General features: G+C 43.4%; 1 protein-coding gene and 1 non-coding gene across 2 annotated transcripts in view; one reads left to right on the top strand and one right to left on the bottom strand.

The window, feature by feature from the left end:
* The first annotated feature begins 10,861 nt into the window (after positions 1 to 10,861).
* MAPRE2 (microtubule associated protein RP/EB family member 2) overlaps positions 10,862 to 18,107 on the top strand; it is a 102,107-nt gene continuing 94,861 nt past the window's right edge. Inside the window, exon 1 of the mRNA XM_030512562.1 lies at positions 10,862 to 10,895. The gene's annotated coding sequence lies outside the window, so the exon portion shown is untranslated. The remainder of the gene's footprint in view (positions 10,896 to 18,107) is intronic.
* Positions 17,730 to 17,803, bottom strand: TRNAN-GUU. The gene has a single exon. It is a non-coding gene; the product is annotated as a tRNA-Asn (tRNA).

Below are 18,107 nucleotides of genomic sequence, written 5' to 3'. Positions count from 1 at the left end.
GGAAGAATGTAAAAATAGGCAGTAATGTAGTGACATTCTCTTAACATAGTTACCAGCTTTCTGTGATTGCAGCTCAGGGAATACCTGCACCAGAGATGGCATCTTGGTGTTCAATAGCCCCTGAGGATTTTAATTCCATTAATGTATTCAATCAATTTTAACCCTTTTAGGTCTTTTAGATCCGTAACATCCTTTGGCAATGAGGTCCATAACTTAGATATCTGTTGTGCAATGAACACATTTGTTCTTGAGCTTCTTCACAATATGCCACCTAGAACCTCTATGTTTTACCACAAACTCTTTTGTTCTGGGAAAGAGCAAATGATTACTCCCAAATTACTTTTTCAGGTCTGCTCAGGACTTAAAAGAGGTCTCTGTGACACCCCCTCACATGCCCCTTCTCTGGCTGCAGAACATCTATTTGTCATTCCTTGACTAGAAGTGGTGCCACATCTTCGGTCTGGCTGGTTGCCTTTCTGTGTAGCTCTTCCTCTTTTAGCAGTGAGTGAGGGAGAGAAATCAGATCCAGATGCACCATGGATTTATATGTCTTATGGCATAGTGATAAATGGCATAATTATGTGAAACACAATAAAATAGCAAGAGTTAGCAACACTGGTAGGGAAAGCAGCACTGCTGACCCATTAGCATTAGAGGACAACACACAAAATCTAGTTCAGATGATGCTGTATGAGCATTTTAATCACATTTGCAACTTCACTTCCATGAATTAAAAAAGGCACACTTGTTATTGAACCTATTTTAGAAATTTCAAGTCTTATGGAAATGATGAAAATATTATAAACTCCAGTCTGACATGTCAGTTTTAAGTAAAACTTTACTCATAGCCCAGCTAGAATTTCAGGCTTAATTTTTGCTTTCAATTCCTCAAGCTCTGGTAATATTTTCAAGCTTATAAATTACATATTTCTGTTCCACCTTGGTATAGATCAATTCAAATGTAAGAACTAGGAAAATATGGAGTAATACAGATTCTTTTTTCTGTTTTGAATAGCTCTTCAGCATATCTGTACAGCTGAAGTTCTCCATGCCAAAAGCTGAAATTTATCATCGAATACCTCCAGTTACTTAAAAGGGCTTTGAGTGTTTTTGTAGAACTGGTTGTGTGACTGATTTAAATCAACCTAGAGACATATCAGCGGGCAGGAGTATTCATGCTGTACAGGCAGTGGCAAAGTCAAGGCTAATATAGCATCACAGAGAGGAGTGCATTAAAAAAGCTACAAAGAAGAGAGCCTTGCAGAAATCTTTTATTGGGTGTCCACATGTCAAAAGCATGCAGGTGTTATCCAGAGCTGCTACCTTCTTTCTAACTCACAGCTGATGTGGGACACGCTCCATGAGTTACGCATCACGTTATCCAGGAGTAACGATCAGCCCTCAGGTCACTATGCCAGAGGTGCTCCCCATGGAAAGCAAGCCACAAACCCCTGAAATTACATACAATCTTTCTTTCTTCTTCCTTATCACCTCATGTTGGCGGAGGTGCTGGCTTCCCTTTGGCTGGTTTCCAGTTCTCCTGGGCATTTGAGGTATGTGTGGAGAACAGCATTGCATGCACCAAAAGAGTGAGACACAGAGCTTGGTGTTGCAGTGGTGTGCTGCAAGCTCACGCTGCTCCCATATGTCCTCATTGGACCACAGACACAGCCAGCTGGGGTGCTGGCAGGGCTGGAAAGTGACTGTCCTTGGGACATGGGGCCATCCGAGGGGAAGATCCCAGCCCTGCAATTAAATACCAGCCTGCTTTTGCCTTCAGGGTCTCACTGCTGTGTCAGCAACACCTCCTAATCATGAGGCGCATGGAGCAACCCAATGATGGTGGACATATACGTGACCTAGAGTTCTTTCTTGGGTTGTTGTCTGTTTGAAACATGCAGAGAGCTGGAGGGCAAAGGGAGCATGATTGTGTGTGTGCAAAGGACAGATAGCCTGCTCCAGCCCAAACCCAGCAGCTCTGGCCATGACAAATCTTATCTTCCTCACAATATTTACACTGCAGCTCATGAAGCTGAAAGAAGATTACTTTTGTGGACATCTAACTTTTAAAACATAATAGTGTTGGGTGGGGAGGAGTATATGAGAGGGTTTTATTTTGGGTTTTTTTGATATTTACTTACCCCAAAGCACATGGAGCAGTAAGAAGCAATAGCTTTTGTTATTGTGTATCTTTCAATGGAGCCTCATTAGTATCAGGGCATCTGCAGTACAAGGAATTGTGAGTAATATTTATTTAACTAAATCATTACAAGCAGGCACTTTCTGGACAATTTGTAACAAAAATATCTGTTTAATTCGCTTCTTTCTTCCTCCTACCACTGTTACTCCTGGCTTTGCTCCCAGACAATTCTCCTCTTCAATCCAGAAAATGTCCTTTGTTACAAGTCAAAAGCAACACATCCCAATAATTAAAAAATGTTTTCTATGGTCTTTTTTTTTTTTTTGTGCTCCTGCCTAGTTGGAGTCTATGGTGTATATTCTGTGCCTATTACAGCAATGATCGCTTTCAAGCTTTCAGCCCAATGAGCAATACCATGAAAAAGTTATAGTTCTTTGCCTGCAAAGAAATAATTAAGACCAGAATGCTGGTTCTAAGAGACAAGACTAATCTGACTTTCCTTATTATCATCATCAGAAATTGGAGGCTCTTTGAGAATACAGGCCAACATATTTATGTGTGCCAAATACTAACAAAATTCTGGAGCTATTCAGGTGTCTCCTTTGATCTCAGAATATTAGACAACTAGTTATATTTGAAGTAAGCTTAAGAAAGACTTTGGGAGTTAAGTTCTTAGAGCTGGGAACTTAGCCCTTATTGAATCTCTGCATGTGTGGAGCATGGTGATTCTCCTCAGCTCATTTGAAAAGCTGTGCTCATCTTTTGCTGTCGATAGAAGTTGGGAACACCAGCCCCCATCTGTACAAGATGTATTGACATGAAGGTTTTAGTTCACTTCAGGAGTGGTTTTTTACAAGGACTCACCTGATTTCCCCACCCCGGGCTTTGTTTCACACTGTGCAGCAGGTGCATAAGCCACAAAATGGATTAATTTTGGAAGAAACCAACCGACTGATGCAATGTATTTACAAATACAAATGCATTTAATGGACGTTGGGTGATAAAGCCCTTCAGTCCACGGGAACAGCTTATCCAGCAGAATCCCTCCCTCAGGTTCTGCTGGATAACGCACATAATGTCACCGTCAAGTTCACCAGCACTTCCCTCTGCAAAGCCACTGCCTGATCCTGTAAGCTGAGCCAAACCCATGCCAAGGATAATGCCCTTTACTAAACTGCTGACAAAATGTTCAGCTTATCAGAAAATGGAGTCCATGACAATTTAAATATGTTGTTGCTGGAGTCACTGAAGTGCTGTGCTACCCACTCGTAGTGAAGTGCACATGCTATGCAGAAGAAAAAGGAGGCAACAGGGCAGAGCAAGGACACAAGATGTATTTGCTTACCATGACTGATAGGGGAAGCTGCTCCTTTAGCATCAGCGGGGCACTGCAAGGCCAGAACTGCTGGAATCTGCCCTTTGTAACTCTCCAGACTTGTGCTTTTCTGCATTTGTGACAGTGTTTCAAAAGAACTCCTTTTCATCCCATATAAATTGAACTGCACTTACCATCTCATACTAAGCCATTTTTCTTCAGAGAGCTCTACTACGTGTTAAATCTATGACCACTTCATCACTGAAATTACTTCAACTGTACTGGCATGTGTGTTGTCAGTAATTCTACACAAGTTTCCATCCTGTATAAACAGCATGCCTGGGTTTTCAATCAAACTCTGGAGCTGTAGCTCTGATTATCAGTCAGGATACAGACCTCTATTTCACTTCTTTCTTGTGCTCTGTGGATGGTATGAATATTTTTATTTCTATGTAAATTATAACCCAGGAGCTTTTTAAGATCAGCAACGACTGTATTTGCTCAGGAGTCTGGTATTTCTTCCTTGTTTTCTTTTATGAATGTTCCTCACATATGACATTCAACTTGAAAATTTACTGTCTTTGTGGGGAAGAAAGTGGCTTGTGGAGGTAAGCATTGCTTATGCAAATTGTTCAGTCCTCTGGGAAAAGATTTAGTCACTTGTCATTAGTTTCCTTATTACTCACTGTAATGGATGAACAGTTACTAGTTTGAATCTACATTTTCAAAAGTAATACATAATAAAACTCACCTTTTATGCAGCAAAATTAATTGTGAGCTGCTCCCAGAAAATCCACAGCCTGACAGGAAAAATATGTTAATTTTTGTTCTCTTACTGCTAGTCACTACTATGAGACAAAGCCAAATGTGCATACATGGATAGTGCACAGAATTAATTTCACCGAGAACAAAGAAACACATGGTGGCAGAGGGAATAATGTTCGGGGGTTTCAGTGCTCTGCTGACTAGGATATTCAGACCCCTGGACTCTTCCACCATTGTTAGCTTTATTCTTACAGCTTCAATAAGACCTGATCCAGCTCTGTACACACAGTTCATTTACTTCTTCCATGGCTTGTTTCTATGGTAATACTAAAACAGGAGGTTTCTGATTACTCATGCTTCCTTATTTAGAAAAGAAACCAATGTCAAATGCCATCAACAGAACCGTTTTAACCCATGATACTGAGTAAGAGCATTGCTTTTCATCTAGGTGTGGCAAGGCATCTTGCTGCAATGATTACCCGAAGTCACCTTGGCTTTACAGGAAAAAGGTCTTGAGGGTTTTTTTCAGATAGTTCCTCAGTTTATCCTTCATTTTGTTGTTTCCATTCCTGACAGTCACAGGAAGAATGGTGTGGCTCTCTCCAGCATCTGTTACAGTGAGATGTGCACAATGTTTTCAAAGAAGAATTATGCTCCGAGTTGCAAAGGAAAACCACTGTAAAGGGAAAGTGTTCAACACGAGTTTCAGTTCAGCTTCCTAATTATTCCCTCAGGGAGCAAAATTTCTTCCAGGAAATTCTTGTAATCAGGGTAAGTTCAGCCCTTCAAAGTAGAAGATTTCCTGAATTTTACATGGTTTGGGCCACCTGTAGAGGGTGAGGAGACCTTGTATAATGACACATTGCCATTAGCAACCATTCTGTCAGACCTTTGCTGCTTTCCCTGAGGTTGTTCAGGTACTGCACTTCCCATGGTGCTGCAGGGGTATGGGGACAAGCTTCACACTCAGTTAGGTACTACTATCTCTTCTCTGCTAGATGCTGCAGAGTGTCTGCTCAGCCATCTGCTTCTGTCCCACAGACAGCACTATGATCTCACCTCCAGGTAGGAGAAGTTTCCAAGGAGAAGAGATCTTCAGCCTCACTGCGCCTCAATTTCTCGGTGTATTTCCCCTGATTATCATCTGGCAGGTCCCAGCAGCTGGGGACTGTCCCCATCCACAGTGGGACTACACTCTCACTTAAAAAAGGAGACCCACCTCCTTTTACACATAGCCACCTTCTAAACAACAGTCTGCTGCCAGCCCATTTGGACTGCTGGCTAATATTTCTCTGCCGTTGATGACAAAGATTAAATTAATCTTGAGGGGTTTACTTCTTTCCCAACTTGTATAATAATAATAATCCAACCCAGAAATCCCTCTGGAATTGGGAGAACAGCCTCTAGCTTCACAAAAAGCTTTCACACGCCACAGACCCTGAAAGGTTTAACATCACAATTTCAGCAGAAAAGCAAGTTCATTAGCCAGATTCTCACTGGTGGAAAGTTCTTCCATCTAATGAAAGAGAACACTCCCAAATCCTGAAACTTTAAGGTCAAAGGTGAATCAGAAGATGGACTTGGGCATCCCTTTGGAAATTAAGGATTTGGCATACATTTAAGGAAGCATCCTAGTCAGAAAAGCATTTAGATGTGGGTCTGATACAATGTGCAGACATAAGAACTTTCCTGGAAAGGACCTCAGTAAATAGCTATCAATGTATAATAACTGATAAAGAACTTGGCTGTAGCATCTTTTTTTTCAAACAACGTTGCCATTTCCCCTTAAATGAATACATTTCTCACCACTATCTGACTATTTTAGATTTTGAAAAGCTCTTCCCCTGGAGACAACCATTTTAAAATGCCATACTTGGGTCTAATCTCATGATAGAACCCCTTAAATTAAATGCACTCTTAAAACTCATTCATTCATTCCAGTGATAGGGTATATCAGGGCCACAGTGAGGTTACAGAAGAGGGATTGCTCTCCAGGGATGCTGGTAGAGTGGGCAAATATGTGGATACAGCTAAGAACCTAATTTTTAATGCCGAGGCAATTACCACTTAATGCTGTCCTTCCCTGAGGCAAGCAAGTTAGGTAAAATGAGCAAGGAGAGGACTGTGACAAAAAGTCTTGCCTTGTCCCTGCTAGAAATAATGTACTGGGACAGCAACAAAAGCAAATGATCATATCCTGTATGAGCCAGGAATCCCTCTATTCAAGTCTGCCTTTGAGCAGCAGAACACAGAAGGTGATGCCTTTGAGTCAGACTTTTGAGACTTGCCCCCCTGGTGATTTATATACTTCACTATAAAATATTAAGTCAGCTGATATAGCACTTCTGTTCCACACACACCATGTAAAATAGGCTGTATGTATCCAACTGAACAATTTAATAAGCCCCTGCTGTATTTGGGGTTGTTTTCTCAAGGCTTTGGTGGGGAAAACACTTTCTGTAAAAATGCCATGCAACGTATCTATCAGATGATTACTGTGTTGATGCAACACAAAGTACAGCTTTCTCAGCCTCCTTCCTTCCCCAGGCTCTGCTCTGCTCACCACAGCTACTGTAAAAGATGTAGCAGAAGCGCTGTTTACAAACGAGACTTCGTGGTCTCCAATGTGCTGTGCCCTGTAGAACACAGTGGTGTGTAAGACTGCACGCTCATGGCATAATGGTGAACTGTATGTTAAGATGGAGTTAGTAATTTATGTTGCTCTTGGGTTTCAGATTAACTTCTGTGGGTGTTGGGTACAGCCACCTCTCATTGACTGCATGGTACCTCCGGGGTAGGAAGGGGCCTGAGGCCAGCACTCCAGGTGTATTGAGGGCATTGGGATTAAAAGGTGAAAAATAAATAAACATACCAACAGAGCAAGTAGAGAAATGAGTAATAGTAAGAGATGATGTTTTTCAGATTATTTCCTCAGATGTTTCTGCATATTGAATTGTAAGGTTTGACCAAATGCAGTATTTTGTGGGAAACTTGTGGTCTGGGAGGACAGTTGGTCAGGGAAGGAAAAAAAAAAAAAAAGACTGAAAAGCTTTATTTCAGCTAAATTCTGCACAAGGAATAAGAAAAGCAACACTTTCTTCCAACAGGTTCTACAAAATACCAATATAACCTGTAACATTTTAGGGAGTGCTATTACTTATCCTGAGACAAATATGGGTTTTACTTATTCTGTAAACAAAGGCTGGTGCTATATATTATGATAGGCTCTATTCATGAATCTCTTCCTGTAGTTAATGAAGTAGTAAATGAAGAAACGAAGAAGCACCTGCAAGCAGGAATGCTAAGTTTTATATTCAGGTAGATGTATTTAAATGTATGCTTTAGTGAATGTCTTTGCTAAAAGACATAGCCACCCACTTTGCTTTTACTATGGGTTTGTCTAATGAGTAAAATCCAAATGCTGACAGAAAGGCATCTAAATCAGATCTGCATTAGAGAGATTGATGTGCCTTTTGTTCCTCCTTTAAACTGCACTCACTGATGGAGATGATGCAGATAATTAATTACAGCTATGAAGAATGAAAGTGAAAGGGCCATATTCCCTCCTCAGCCGTGACCCTGCACTGGATTAACATCAAGGAGGCTGCAGGGTCAAAGGAGTTCAGGAATAAGCCTTTGGTAATAAATTATACTGAGATTATGTCCTATAAGCTAAGTGCAACTCTTCCAGCAGTGACTAAAGATTAAGTGTAAAGAGCTCTTAAAAAAAACAGAAGTCATTGTTTCTTCCTGCAAGGAAAGTGTGGCTGAAGATGGATGTGCTGCCCTAAGGCTTTGCAGGGCAGATTATTGGGCAGCTTTTCTGTATGAGGGCAGCCCTGAGCAGGTCACAGCTGTATCTGTAGGTGCTTCACTTTTACTGTGTTTGGAGAAAAGCTAGGACCCAAGCATGTTGCTTTGTCCTTTGTCAATGTGGAGTCATCTTCTGGTTTTTCATTTGCTAAACAGGAATACATACATGAGCTGCAGAGCAAGTTTTGTTAAGAAATAACCAGCAAGCATCCAGTTGTAGTGGTGAGACAAATGTTCATTCTTAAAACAGTTATGGTAGGTAAAGCCTACCACATTGCCACTGTTTCTGCACCAGTGGTCCTTATGCTGCTGGTGGCATTGGCATAGAACAGAAACATGGGAAGTGTCAGAGGGAAGGAAACACATGACAGAATGTCTACAGAGAGGACAGCCTCCATGTCACTGTGGATGATCAATAAATCCCCAGCCCAGACCTTCCATGGACCTCAGCATGAATTTCTACTTTCTGGGTATTTGGTAAGGCCCTGGGAGATGACATACATCAGATTTGAGCTGTTTCAGCTTAGGAAATCACAGATGTGTGAGGCACAGGGTGAGCCATGCTGCCCACCATGACTAGTGGTGATGAACATGGAAGCACTTGGCCATAGCTGAGACCAAATACACCTCTCATCTGTGATGCTGGGAACCTGAAGCAAGACAGAAGGACCAGCCAGCAAGTGACCTGCAGCTGAATCTCCTGACCACAGGTCTCTGAGTCAGCAGGTCTCCTCGTGGGCATTTAGACTGGACGTGCTCAAAGATGAGGGCATGTGTTTTAACTTGACTGTCTGTCTGCTCTGCAGTCTCCCTTCTGCACAATTAAGATAACAATTCCTGCACTGCTCAGGCACACACTGATGACAAAATCATCCACCAGGACCTCAAACACTGCTGTGCTGAGTTCCAGAGAAGACTGTACAAAAATAGCATATCTCTTGATCTTCAATCTCAGTCAAATGCAAGCTGCAGATGCAGTGAAATCCTTGTATTGTATTGGGCACAAAAATAGGTTTCTTGTCACTATGACATGAAGCAACAGGATTAAGGTGAAATTCAGGAGTTTTCAGACACTGCCAAGAAAAGCCAGAAAATTCCACTGCCTCTGAGCAGCAGGTTTTATGGGGTTGGCCCCTCTACATTACCTGAGAATGCTTAGATTTGGCATTTTTTCCCCCTCAAGGGGTGTCTGTGCCCTGCGGAAAACAGCAGGGCTCATGAGCACACTTGACCTCCAGGCCCATTTTCAGGGTTTCACAGTTTTAGCACCATCCCATCAGCAGTGCAGAGCGGTGTCAGCAGCGTGACACGATCATCCCTCTTCCACCATCAAACATTCAACTGCCACGAGCCTACTCCACACCCTGCAGAGCAGATGGCCACAGCCCGCTTGGTGGTGGTGAACCACTCTGCCCTTCAGCTTCAGCCCGAACCCACTCCCAGGGCAGGGGGTGGTCTCTCTTCTTAGCAATGGGAAGGGTTGGAGACCCCATGGGTATCCCCCGCTGCCATTTCCAGACTGCACTTTCCATCAGTTAATCAGATAATCTATGCAGCAGGAGACATCCCATAAACACTGGAGAAGAAGCTGGGACTCAGCCCGGCTCATTCACATGGAGCTACTTGGAAGGGAACGGCGCTGTTTCCTGTAACATGCCTAATGGTTTCCCATCTTTAAAATAACAGGGTTACAGCGAATTCAAGTTATTGATTTCATAGCTTTGGGGCTTTTCTGCCCTGTTTTTAATTTTGTCTTCATTTAAATGAGCCCTAACATACCCCCGGGGGAAATACCAGGTTGCATTAGCAGGGAGGGAAGGCTCTGTACTGTCTGTCTTCTCCCAGCCCTAGTCCTAGCTACCATTACAAAAATAGGAAAAAAAACCATCCCACACAGAGATCACCTCCCCCCAGCACGCACGGCTGCATGGCACAGAACTTGAAAACACAAACCACTAGACTCCACGTGGGCAGGACTTGACTAACAGTCCATCTGTGGAGCAAAGAACTAAAGATAGGGCCCTGACAGCTTCCTCGGCTAGCTCAGTGCTTGAGAGCAGGTGGGTTGGTTCTGGTGCAGGGGGGGATTTCTTGGGATAGTTTTCATACAGGGGAGGGGGATTTCTGAGGGCCTGTGGGAATCAGCATCTCCTTCTGCAGAGAGGGATCTTGGCCTGTGCCCCTCAGGCAGGATGAGGTGGAGGGATTCAGGGAGGAACAGCCTGGCCGAGAGGGGCAAAGTTGGAGCTGCTTCCCAGCCCCTGGGGAGGAGAGGCAGAACAAGAGAGACGGGGGAAAAGGAGAGTGAGAGAGGGAAAAGGAGAGAAGGAGAGGGAAGGGAAAGGAAGGGAAGGGAAAAGGGAAAAAGAAAAGAGAAAAAAAAGGTGGAAAGGCAGGGAGAAAAGAAAGGAGGGAAAGAAAAGGGGGAAAGAGGGAAAAATGAGAGGAGAAAAGGGAAAAGAGGAAAAAATAAAATGGAAAGAAGAAAATAAAAATAAAAATAAAAATAAAAATAAAAATTAAAAGGAAAATGAAAAGGAAAAGGTAAAGGTAAAGAAAAAGTAAAAGAATAGACAAAGAAAAAGGAAAATACATAAATAATATATAATAAAATAACAACAATAAAACTATAACAATAACAACTGCAGGCAGGCGTGTGTTGCTGCACGCAGCCGCCGGCGGGCAGTACGCGTTGTGCCAAAAGCTCTCACCGGGACAGGGAAAGCTGCTGTGCCGGGGGCCTGGTGGCGCGCCGTGGCACCTCCCGCGCGGGGCGGAGCGGAGCGGAGCGGGCGGACAAAGCCGGGCTGTCAGTGGGCGGGCGGGAGAAAGGAAAAGCGGCGGCTGCGGGGAGCGGAGCAGGTGAGTTGTGGCACCGGGTGGCTTCACAAGGGGGGGACACGCCACGACCTGGTCGCGTTGTGCTCCGCGGGGGGGGACGGGACGGGGGATGCCGGCGCCCCGCGTATCCCCCGTCCCGTTCCCCCGAGCAGCGATGCCCTCACGCTTGTGCACCTCAGTGGGTGGGTTGCAGACGGACGGCGCTGTGGGTCAGAAAGTACTTTGGGAAGGGATCGAAGCAGTAAAATAAAGGAAGTGAAATTTGTAGCGCTCTGACAGTGTTTGAAAGAAATCTCTTGACTTTTACTGCGTCTGCTATCCCGTGGGAATTAAGGCAGGAAAAATCCCACGAGTACCACGAGTACCACGAGTAGCATCGCTAGGGAGTCGCTAGTACTTAAGGGGTTTAAGTAGTGAGAAGCGTGTTTATGTGTTTGTTTTGGTGTGAATAGTTGAGAAACAGCAGAGTTGTTGGGTGGTTGTGCAATGTGTTGTGTCAAAAGCAGGAAGGCACTTACTACCACATGAATTCAAAATCCTTCCGTATATAACGAGTTTGGATTTTGCCACTGAGTTGTGAGCATCCAAATGAGCTTCTGGTAACAGAGGCTTGAAAAGAGCTTTCCTCTGTCATGCTGTGTGGTAGGGAAGCTCCATGATGAATAAATCCCATTCCAGAGAATGCACCCAAGACCCTGATGATTCAGCATGCTGCATTCACTGACCAAGAGTGGAAGGATGCAGCACTACAGGCAGATATTAACACTACCTGAAGCTGCAAGCTCCCTGTGCAGCAGGGGCACATGTGAGATTGGGGAGGGGGGTGTGAAATGCCATCAGTTGTTCATTTTGAACAGCTACTTCTGATAATTCAAACAAACAACCCTTTGGTGCTTTCTATGGTGAGTGAGTTGTAGTCCTTTTTGTACTTTACTTGCTTCCCAAAGGGGTATTTGCTTTTCATTTGTGGCCCCAAACTGTGTAGCAGATGAATCGAGGCTAATAATTTAGGCGCATAACTTAACAGAGCAAGAAATCTAAAGTGGTAAAGAAGATGAAAACTTTATATGAGAAATAGTGTATCAATTTTGCTGTGCTTTAATATAAGGAGTGAAACAGGAATGACATTTTAGAAATGAAATAGCAGAAGAATATTTCAAACAAATCATCATACAGCTTAAAGGTTATTTTGTAAGATGCAATTGCTCTTTTAAGAGATAGTCTTTTGAAGTCAAAAGAACTGTGTAAAAACTATAGCAACACTATCACTGAGTAAATCTTTTAGTCAGGGTTCTGATTGTTTCAGTGAAGAGCTGAGTATTCAGAAGAACCATCTCAAGGGCATGTTAAGATGTTTATTATTCAACAGCTGTATGAGCAACTGTACTTACTGTCACATCAGATGTCCAGGTCATGGACCGAATGCTCTCCAAATGTGTACATACGCTCTCTCTATCTCTCTTCCCTGAGATAGGGGGACTCCTGCTTTAATCCTTGTTTATGTCTTGACTCACACAACTGGATGTGTGGGGCGGGCCTTCACCCAACAAGTGAGAAGACACAAAGAGCACAAAATGTCTTTGTCTCACACAGGGGTTGTCCACAATCACTACTGAGATTCAGTGGCTGCTTGTTAGTAAAGCCTCAGTGAAAATCATCCCCAAAGTGAAGGACAGAAGGGTTAGGACTCCTTAAATCACCTACTGCTGTCTCCTGTGGGTGCCGTGTTTGAGTTATGAGAAGCTCTCTATCTATCTAAAACACTCCAGATTTATGGTGCTGCTGCAATAATAAAGTTTCATAGTGTTCCTAGCAGAGAAAGCTGACTGAGATGCTATGTGATCTGTTTAAATACAACCGAGGGCTTCAGAAATGACTAGCAGTTGACAAATCTGACTTTTCCTGGGGGCAAGTGTGGTTTCCTTCAGTCTGCCCCAAATTCAGCCTACAGAATTCACAAGCTGCTTCAGCTCCATAAGGAAAAAAAGCTTAGTAAAGAGAGAGGGAGTTGGGGACAGCAGCATATGGGGCAGTTAACGACATGTGGGCTTGGTGGTGTCTATGAGATACCTATACTTTTTGGAGACATTTCAGAGACAGGAAAATATGGAATTTTTCTCTATCAGACTGTATCAGAATGTCTGGTGCTGATCATGGTTTGGTCATTTGGGGTGTCTTCTGCTTATTTAACACTTGTGGCAACTGGCCATTTTCCAGGTACCTCTTCTTCGAAGTTAAGTCTTCCTTAGCATGCCTTCTCCTTGAAGAAGCACCTTGTGCCATCACTTGTGCTCCTCAGGCAGGAGAAGCTTTCTGTCCACAAGGGCAGCAAGGACAGCCTACTGAGAACATGGAGTCTGTCTAAAGTGTGTTAAAAGTAACCCAGGCATTGGTGATGCTGACTGTTGTCTGGGGTTGGAATAGTTATTTCAGCTCTATGATTTCAATTGTAATGGCCTGATTTAGTTTTACTTTGATATTCTAAATCTAAGGCCTCCCCCGCCTGGCAAAAGAACATCCTCTTAAATCAGGTTTTCTTCAGCTTTTACCAGTCCAAGTGCTCTCAATTTATCATTGGCTCTTATGGATAATTGGCATTTTTCTGTGTTATTTTTGACCATTCCTCCAAATGCCAGTGAAATATTTGGAGAAGTTAAAACAAACAAAAAAAGGCACTCCTCGTCTCACCCACCCTCCCCCACACACTCCCGAATGGATAGATATAAATACATAAAAGAATAAATAAATATAAAATACAATAAATATACAAAAGAATTCATCCTTGCTTAATCTTTGAAAAAAAAATCTGGGGGGCCTTTAAAATTACTAAACTTTTGCTAAAACACATCATTCAAATTTACCTTCAAACAGCTTTTATCCTGGATCTTCTTCTCTAGAGCCTTGCAACACTGAAGCCTTAAGAGTCAAGTTTTTCAAAAGCAGCTTAATTCCAGAAGAGGGAGAAACATTAGACTAACACAATTAGGTGAGCGGAATGCATTTTCTCCTCAGGCACCTCTGGAGAGTGATACAATATCAAGTTAAAGTCTGTAAGCTGTTGTCTCAGCAAAGTTGCTCTGGGCTGGTGTGTGTGTATGAGATGTGGGAGGGAGAACGAGAGCTGATGCAGAAAGCCCCAGCAGGGAGCGTGTCGATGGCATTGCTCTGAGTCACTGGGGGCCCATAAACCACCCACTGCATGATGGCATACATGTTGTCATTGGGTGAGGCTTACATGAGATCCTGAGCCTTTCAGCACCTTTCTATATATTATTTATTTATGTCTATGTACTTGTGTATATATATAAAAGTCATTGTTCTGGCTTTGCTCGTTTGAGGATAGCTACAACTGCCTATGTGAAATCCTTGCAGCTTCAGTGGAGCTTGATTACTCACTGATGAAAAGATGAGGTGATTTGGGGAAATCCACGCATGGCTTTTGCATGCTTTTTGTCATGGGGTAGCTGCAGATGCTCCCTGCTGACAGTCTCTACAATGCTGGTCTTTAGGAGTAGTGAACGTAGAGACTGAACCCTGACAGAGCAATGAGTGCTCCAAGGGCAGCAAGAGAAGCTGTGGGGTTTAGTCTGTCTGCAGAAAAGGTGGGTGGAGAAAGAGCCTCAAACAAGTTGTTGTTTTCAAGGGGTCTGAAAAGGCACTTCACGGACTGTCAGGAAGAAGCAATGACTCCTCCGCTGCATTTGAGAAAGTTGGATGAATGGAAAGGGGACTGGCAGCAGTGCTCAAGGAAGGGGAGGAGAATGCAAAACCTGAACTGCAGGGAAAGGATCCTGAAAACAAGAATGCTCTAGGAAAGCTGTCAGAGCAAGCATTTATTATATTATTATCTAATTGGATCTCAGAACAGTGTCAGGTTGCGTTTGTCCCCAGTGAGCTGCAGTGTAGGCTTGATGTGCAGTTGCAGGACAGGCAGGATTAAGGTTCAGGCCTGTTCTGAGAGCACTGGCCAGTGTCAGCAGCCAGCACCAGGGCTGCCCTGTGCTATTTTATTATGGCCATGTCAAAAAGTGTTTTAAAAAGGCTGAAGGAAAGCAGCCCCCTGTCTAACAGAGTCCCTATAGCAAGAGCTTCAGGAAGGGCAAGCATGCTCAGATCTGATTGGCAACTCTTGCCAGAAACAGGGGAAGGTTCTTCACAGTGGTCTGGTAAAGATGCCTGATGGTGGTGAAGAGGAGGAGGAGGAAGAGAGGAAGACGAGGTGGTAGAGAAAATGAAGTTTGTGAGGAGAGCCTTGATGATCCTGGCTGAACACCTCCTCAGGCCCAGAAACTCCTGCATCTTGTGCTGAAGTTTCTCAATCACCCATCTTGGTTCCACTGAACCTTGACAGACTCCAGATTTCAAATTTGCCCTATTTAAAGTTTATGAACAGTTCTAATGCTTTATAGGAGCCTAATCTTTATCCTCACCTCTTCTGAGAATGGCTCACCGTACTACTTTTCCACCTTCTACACACAATCCATTAACATTTCTTCAGCAAGGCAATTTCAGACATTGAGTACATTTACGAAGTTTACTCTTTTTCCTCAAGGGATAAATTTAGTAGGGTCCTGACACTGGATAATGTACCATACACATAAATGACAGGCTTCCAGGTTGATCTAATTACCGATGCCAAACCACATAAAAATAACAAGTTCCCAGGAAATATAAATCCTGCATAGATTGGACAGTTGAGAGGGAAGAAGGATGTAACATGTAGGTCTGTCAGCTATAAGCTTCAGTCACCTAAGTTGTTTGTTCAAGTCAGCAGGGAAAAATCTGTCTTTCATTTCACCGCATGGTTTGGTTGCGCAACATCTAATGTGAAATGGCCAAATATCTTCTCAGGCTACTCCTTCCAGAGGAATTTTAATAAAACAGGCTTTGATCTGGTAACCATTTCATGTCTCAATTAATACTGGGATGAATATATAGTAGTAACAATCTCTTCAGACAGTTTGAATCCGACTGCAAGCAAAGCGTCTCAAGTTTTATCAAAGTAAAACAACATGTTTTGTTTGGTTTTACAATATTCAGACTCAGTAGAAACGCTGTGAGTAAACACATTCTTGAAGCTTCGTGGCAATATGGCACTTGAAACTAACCTTGGATCTCATGACTCATCTCTGCTGGGAATACGACATCCCTTGACAAGCTTGAGATTCTGAATCCAAGACCCAGACTAAGAGGCAAAACTGAAGCAATAGATGAATACCTATCTTGATTTTCATCAGTCTTGAGTTCTTGGTTTTAGTTCAGATGACACCGTCTTGCAGGAGTACCTGCAAATGCAAATATTTTTGGCAGTGTTCAGGTCTTGTGGATTTAATGGCCAAATAAATACATTTGCAAACACCTGCAAATATTGTCTGCTTTGCTTTGTAAAATTGGAAGTAGCTCACTGGCAGATGGCATGAGCACATTGTTAGTATTAATAGACCTATACACACAAAAGAAGAACAGGTGACTTCTGTTTGTAATTAGGCTAATCACAGAGACAGCAGAGAGCTCCTGTCATATCAGGATTACTGCCTAAACTGCAACTACTAGACTGCACCAACAAACCAAATACTTACCATGGCATTCGGTGCTCCATACAGCATTGTGTGCTTTGGGGTTTCCCTGGAGTGGTTAGCAGCCAGGTTAGGACGTCCTACTCATGCAGCTCTGTTCCACTTCAACAGGTTAGTCTGCAGGTCTGCTGTAAAACTAAAAAATTTAGTTATTGCCAAACAAATAGATATTTGAAAACGCTGACACAAAGTTAGTCTGATGTATACAGACTAAACCTTAAAGCTGTTAATTTATTTTTGTTTCTATTAACTTTTACATCTTTTTTCTTGCAACTCAAGTTTGCAGCACTTATTTATTGGAACAACTTTTTATAGTCAGTCCTATTCATCAACCCTTTAACTCCCTCATGAGCTTTGGTGTCTACAAAACAAGGGTGAATGGTTTTAAGCTGATAGAGGGGAGAGTTAGATTATACATTAGGAAAAAAATCTTGCTGTGAGGGTGGTGAGGCGCTGGAACAGGTTGCCCAGAGAAGCTGTGGCTGCCCCATCCCAGGCAGTGTTGAAGGCCAGGTTGGAAGGGGCTTGGAGCAACCTAGTGTAGTGGAAGTTGTCCCTAGTTGGAACCAAATGACATTTAAGGTCTCTTCCAACCAAAACCATTCTGTGATTCTATAAATTACTTGGGGAAAAAAAAAAGAAAAAAGAAAGAAAAAAGGGGGGGGGGGGGGGAACCCCTGGAAATTTAGAGATACAAGAGACCAAACTTGGCAATTGGCTGTGAATGTCTTTATACCTCATTAGCAAGCCACAGAAAATTTGCGAGGAATATACATTTCTGTAGGGGAAGTGATGGTTGCAGTGCGCAGCTGAAAACAGTCCAGGCAATGTCAGAGGAAAGCTGCAGTTGCTGAAGTTTTGAATAGCAGCCCTAGGTTGGCTGTCTCTTGGAAGACTTTTGCAGTGCAGATTAAATAACTCCAGATGACGACAAAAAACTCTTGTTAGGAAAACAAAAGGCCTGGGCTTTCAGCCACTTCGGGGTTGTTGGTTTTGTGCCTCGAAAGAACCCTGCACCCATTCACTGCTGCTGCTTTGGCTGCTCCTCTGGCGTTGCCCCCTTCTTTTTTATAAAATCCTTTTCTATCTGCATTGTGTTATGGGTGTATCTTCCGCTTAGCTGCATCCTGATTTCACTGCAAAATTAGCACTAATTTGGGGTTTTTTTCTCTGCCTTTTTCTAGGGGGCACTGGTTAAGTGTCCTCTTTGTAGTATCACAGTTGGAAAGCACTTTACAAAGCCAAGCAGTTCTAACCCAAAGGCAGAGAAAGAAGAACCCGTCCCTGGGTGGGCTCGAACCACCAACCTTTCGGTTAACAGCCGAACGCGCTGACCGATTGCGCCACAGAGACCGCCGGGTGTGCCTTTGTGACGTCGGATACTGCTCGTGACTGGCCGTGATGCTGTAACACGGACTGCAGCCCCCTGCCCTCCCCAGGCAGGGTCCTGGGTGCTGTGTGACAAGGAACCCGTGTGTTCCAGCCTGGCCGTGGCTTCAGGAGGAAAGGCTGGGCACTGGGAAAGGGGCACGGCACAGATTTTCAGGTTAGCCTGATCCCTGCCATGCAGCGGAGCCAGAAGATGCTGTGCCTCACCAAGCAGAGTGAGAAGCAGTCTCTGCATTCAGGGGTTGAACACGCTGCTTTATCAAACCAT

Source organism: Strigops habroptila, chromosome 1 (assembly GCF_004027225.2).
Source record: "Strigops habroptila isolate Jane chromosome 1, bStrHab1.2.pri, whole genome shotgun sequence".
NCBI classification, from domain to species: Eukaryota; Metazoa; Chordata; class Aves; order Psittaciformes; family Psittacidae; genus Strigops; species Strigops habroptila.
Note: the sequence above shows the minus strand (reverse complement) of the source record. Positions and strands in the feature narration are given on the sequence as shown.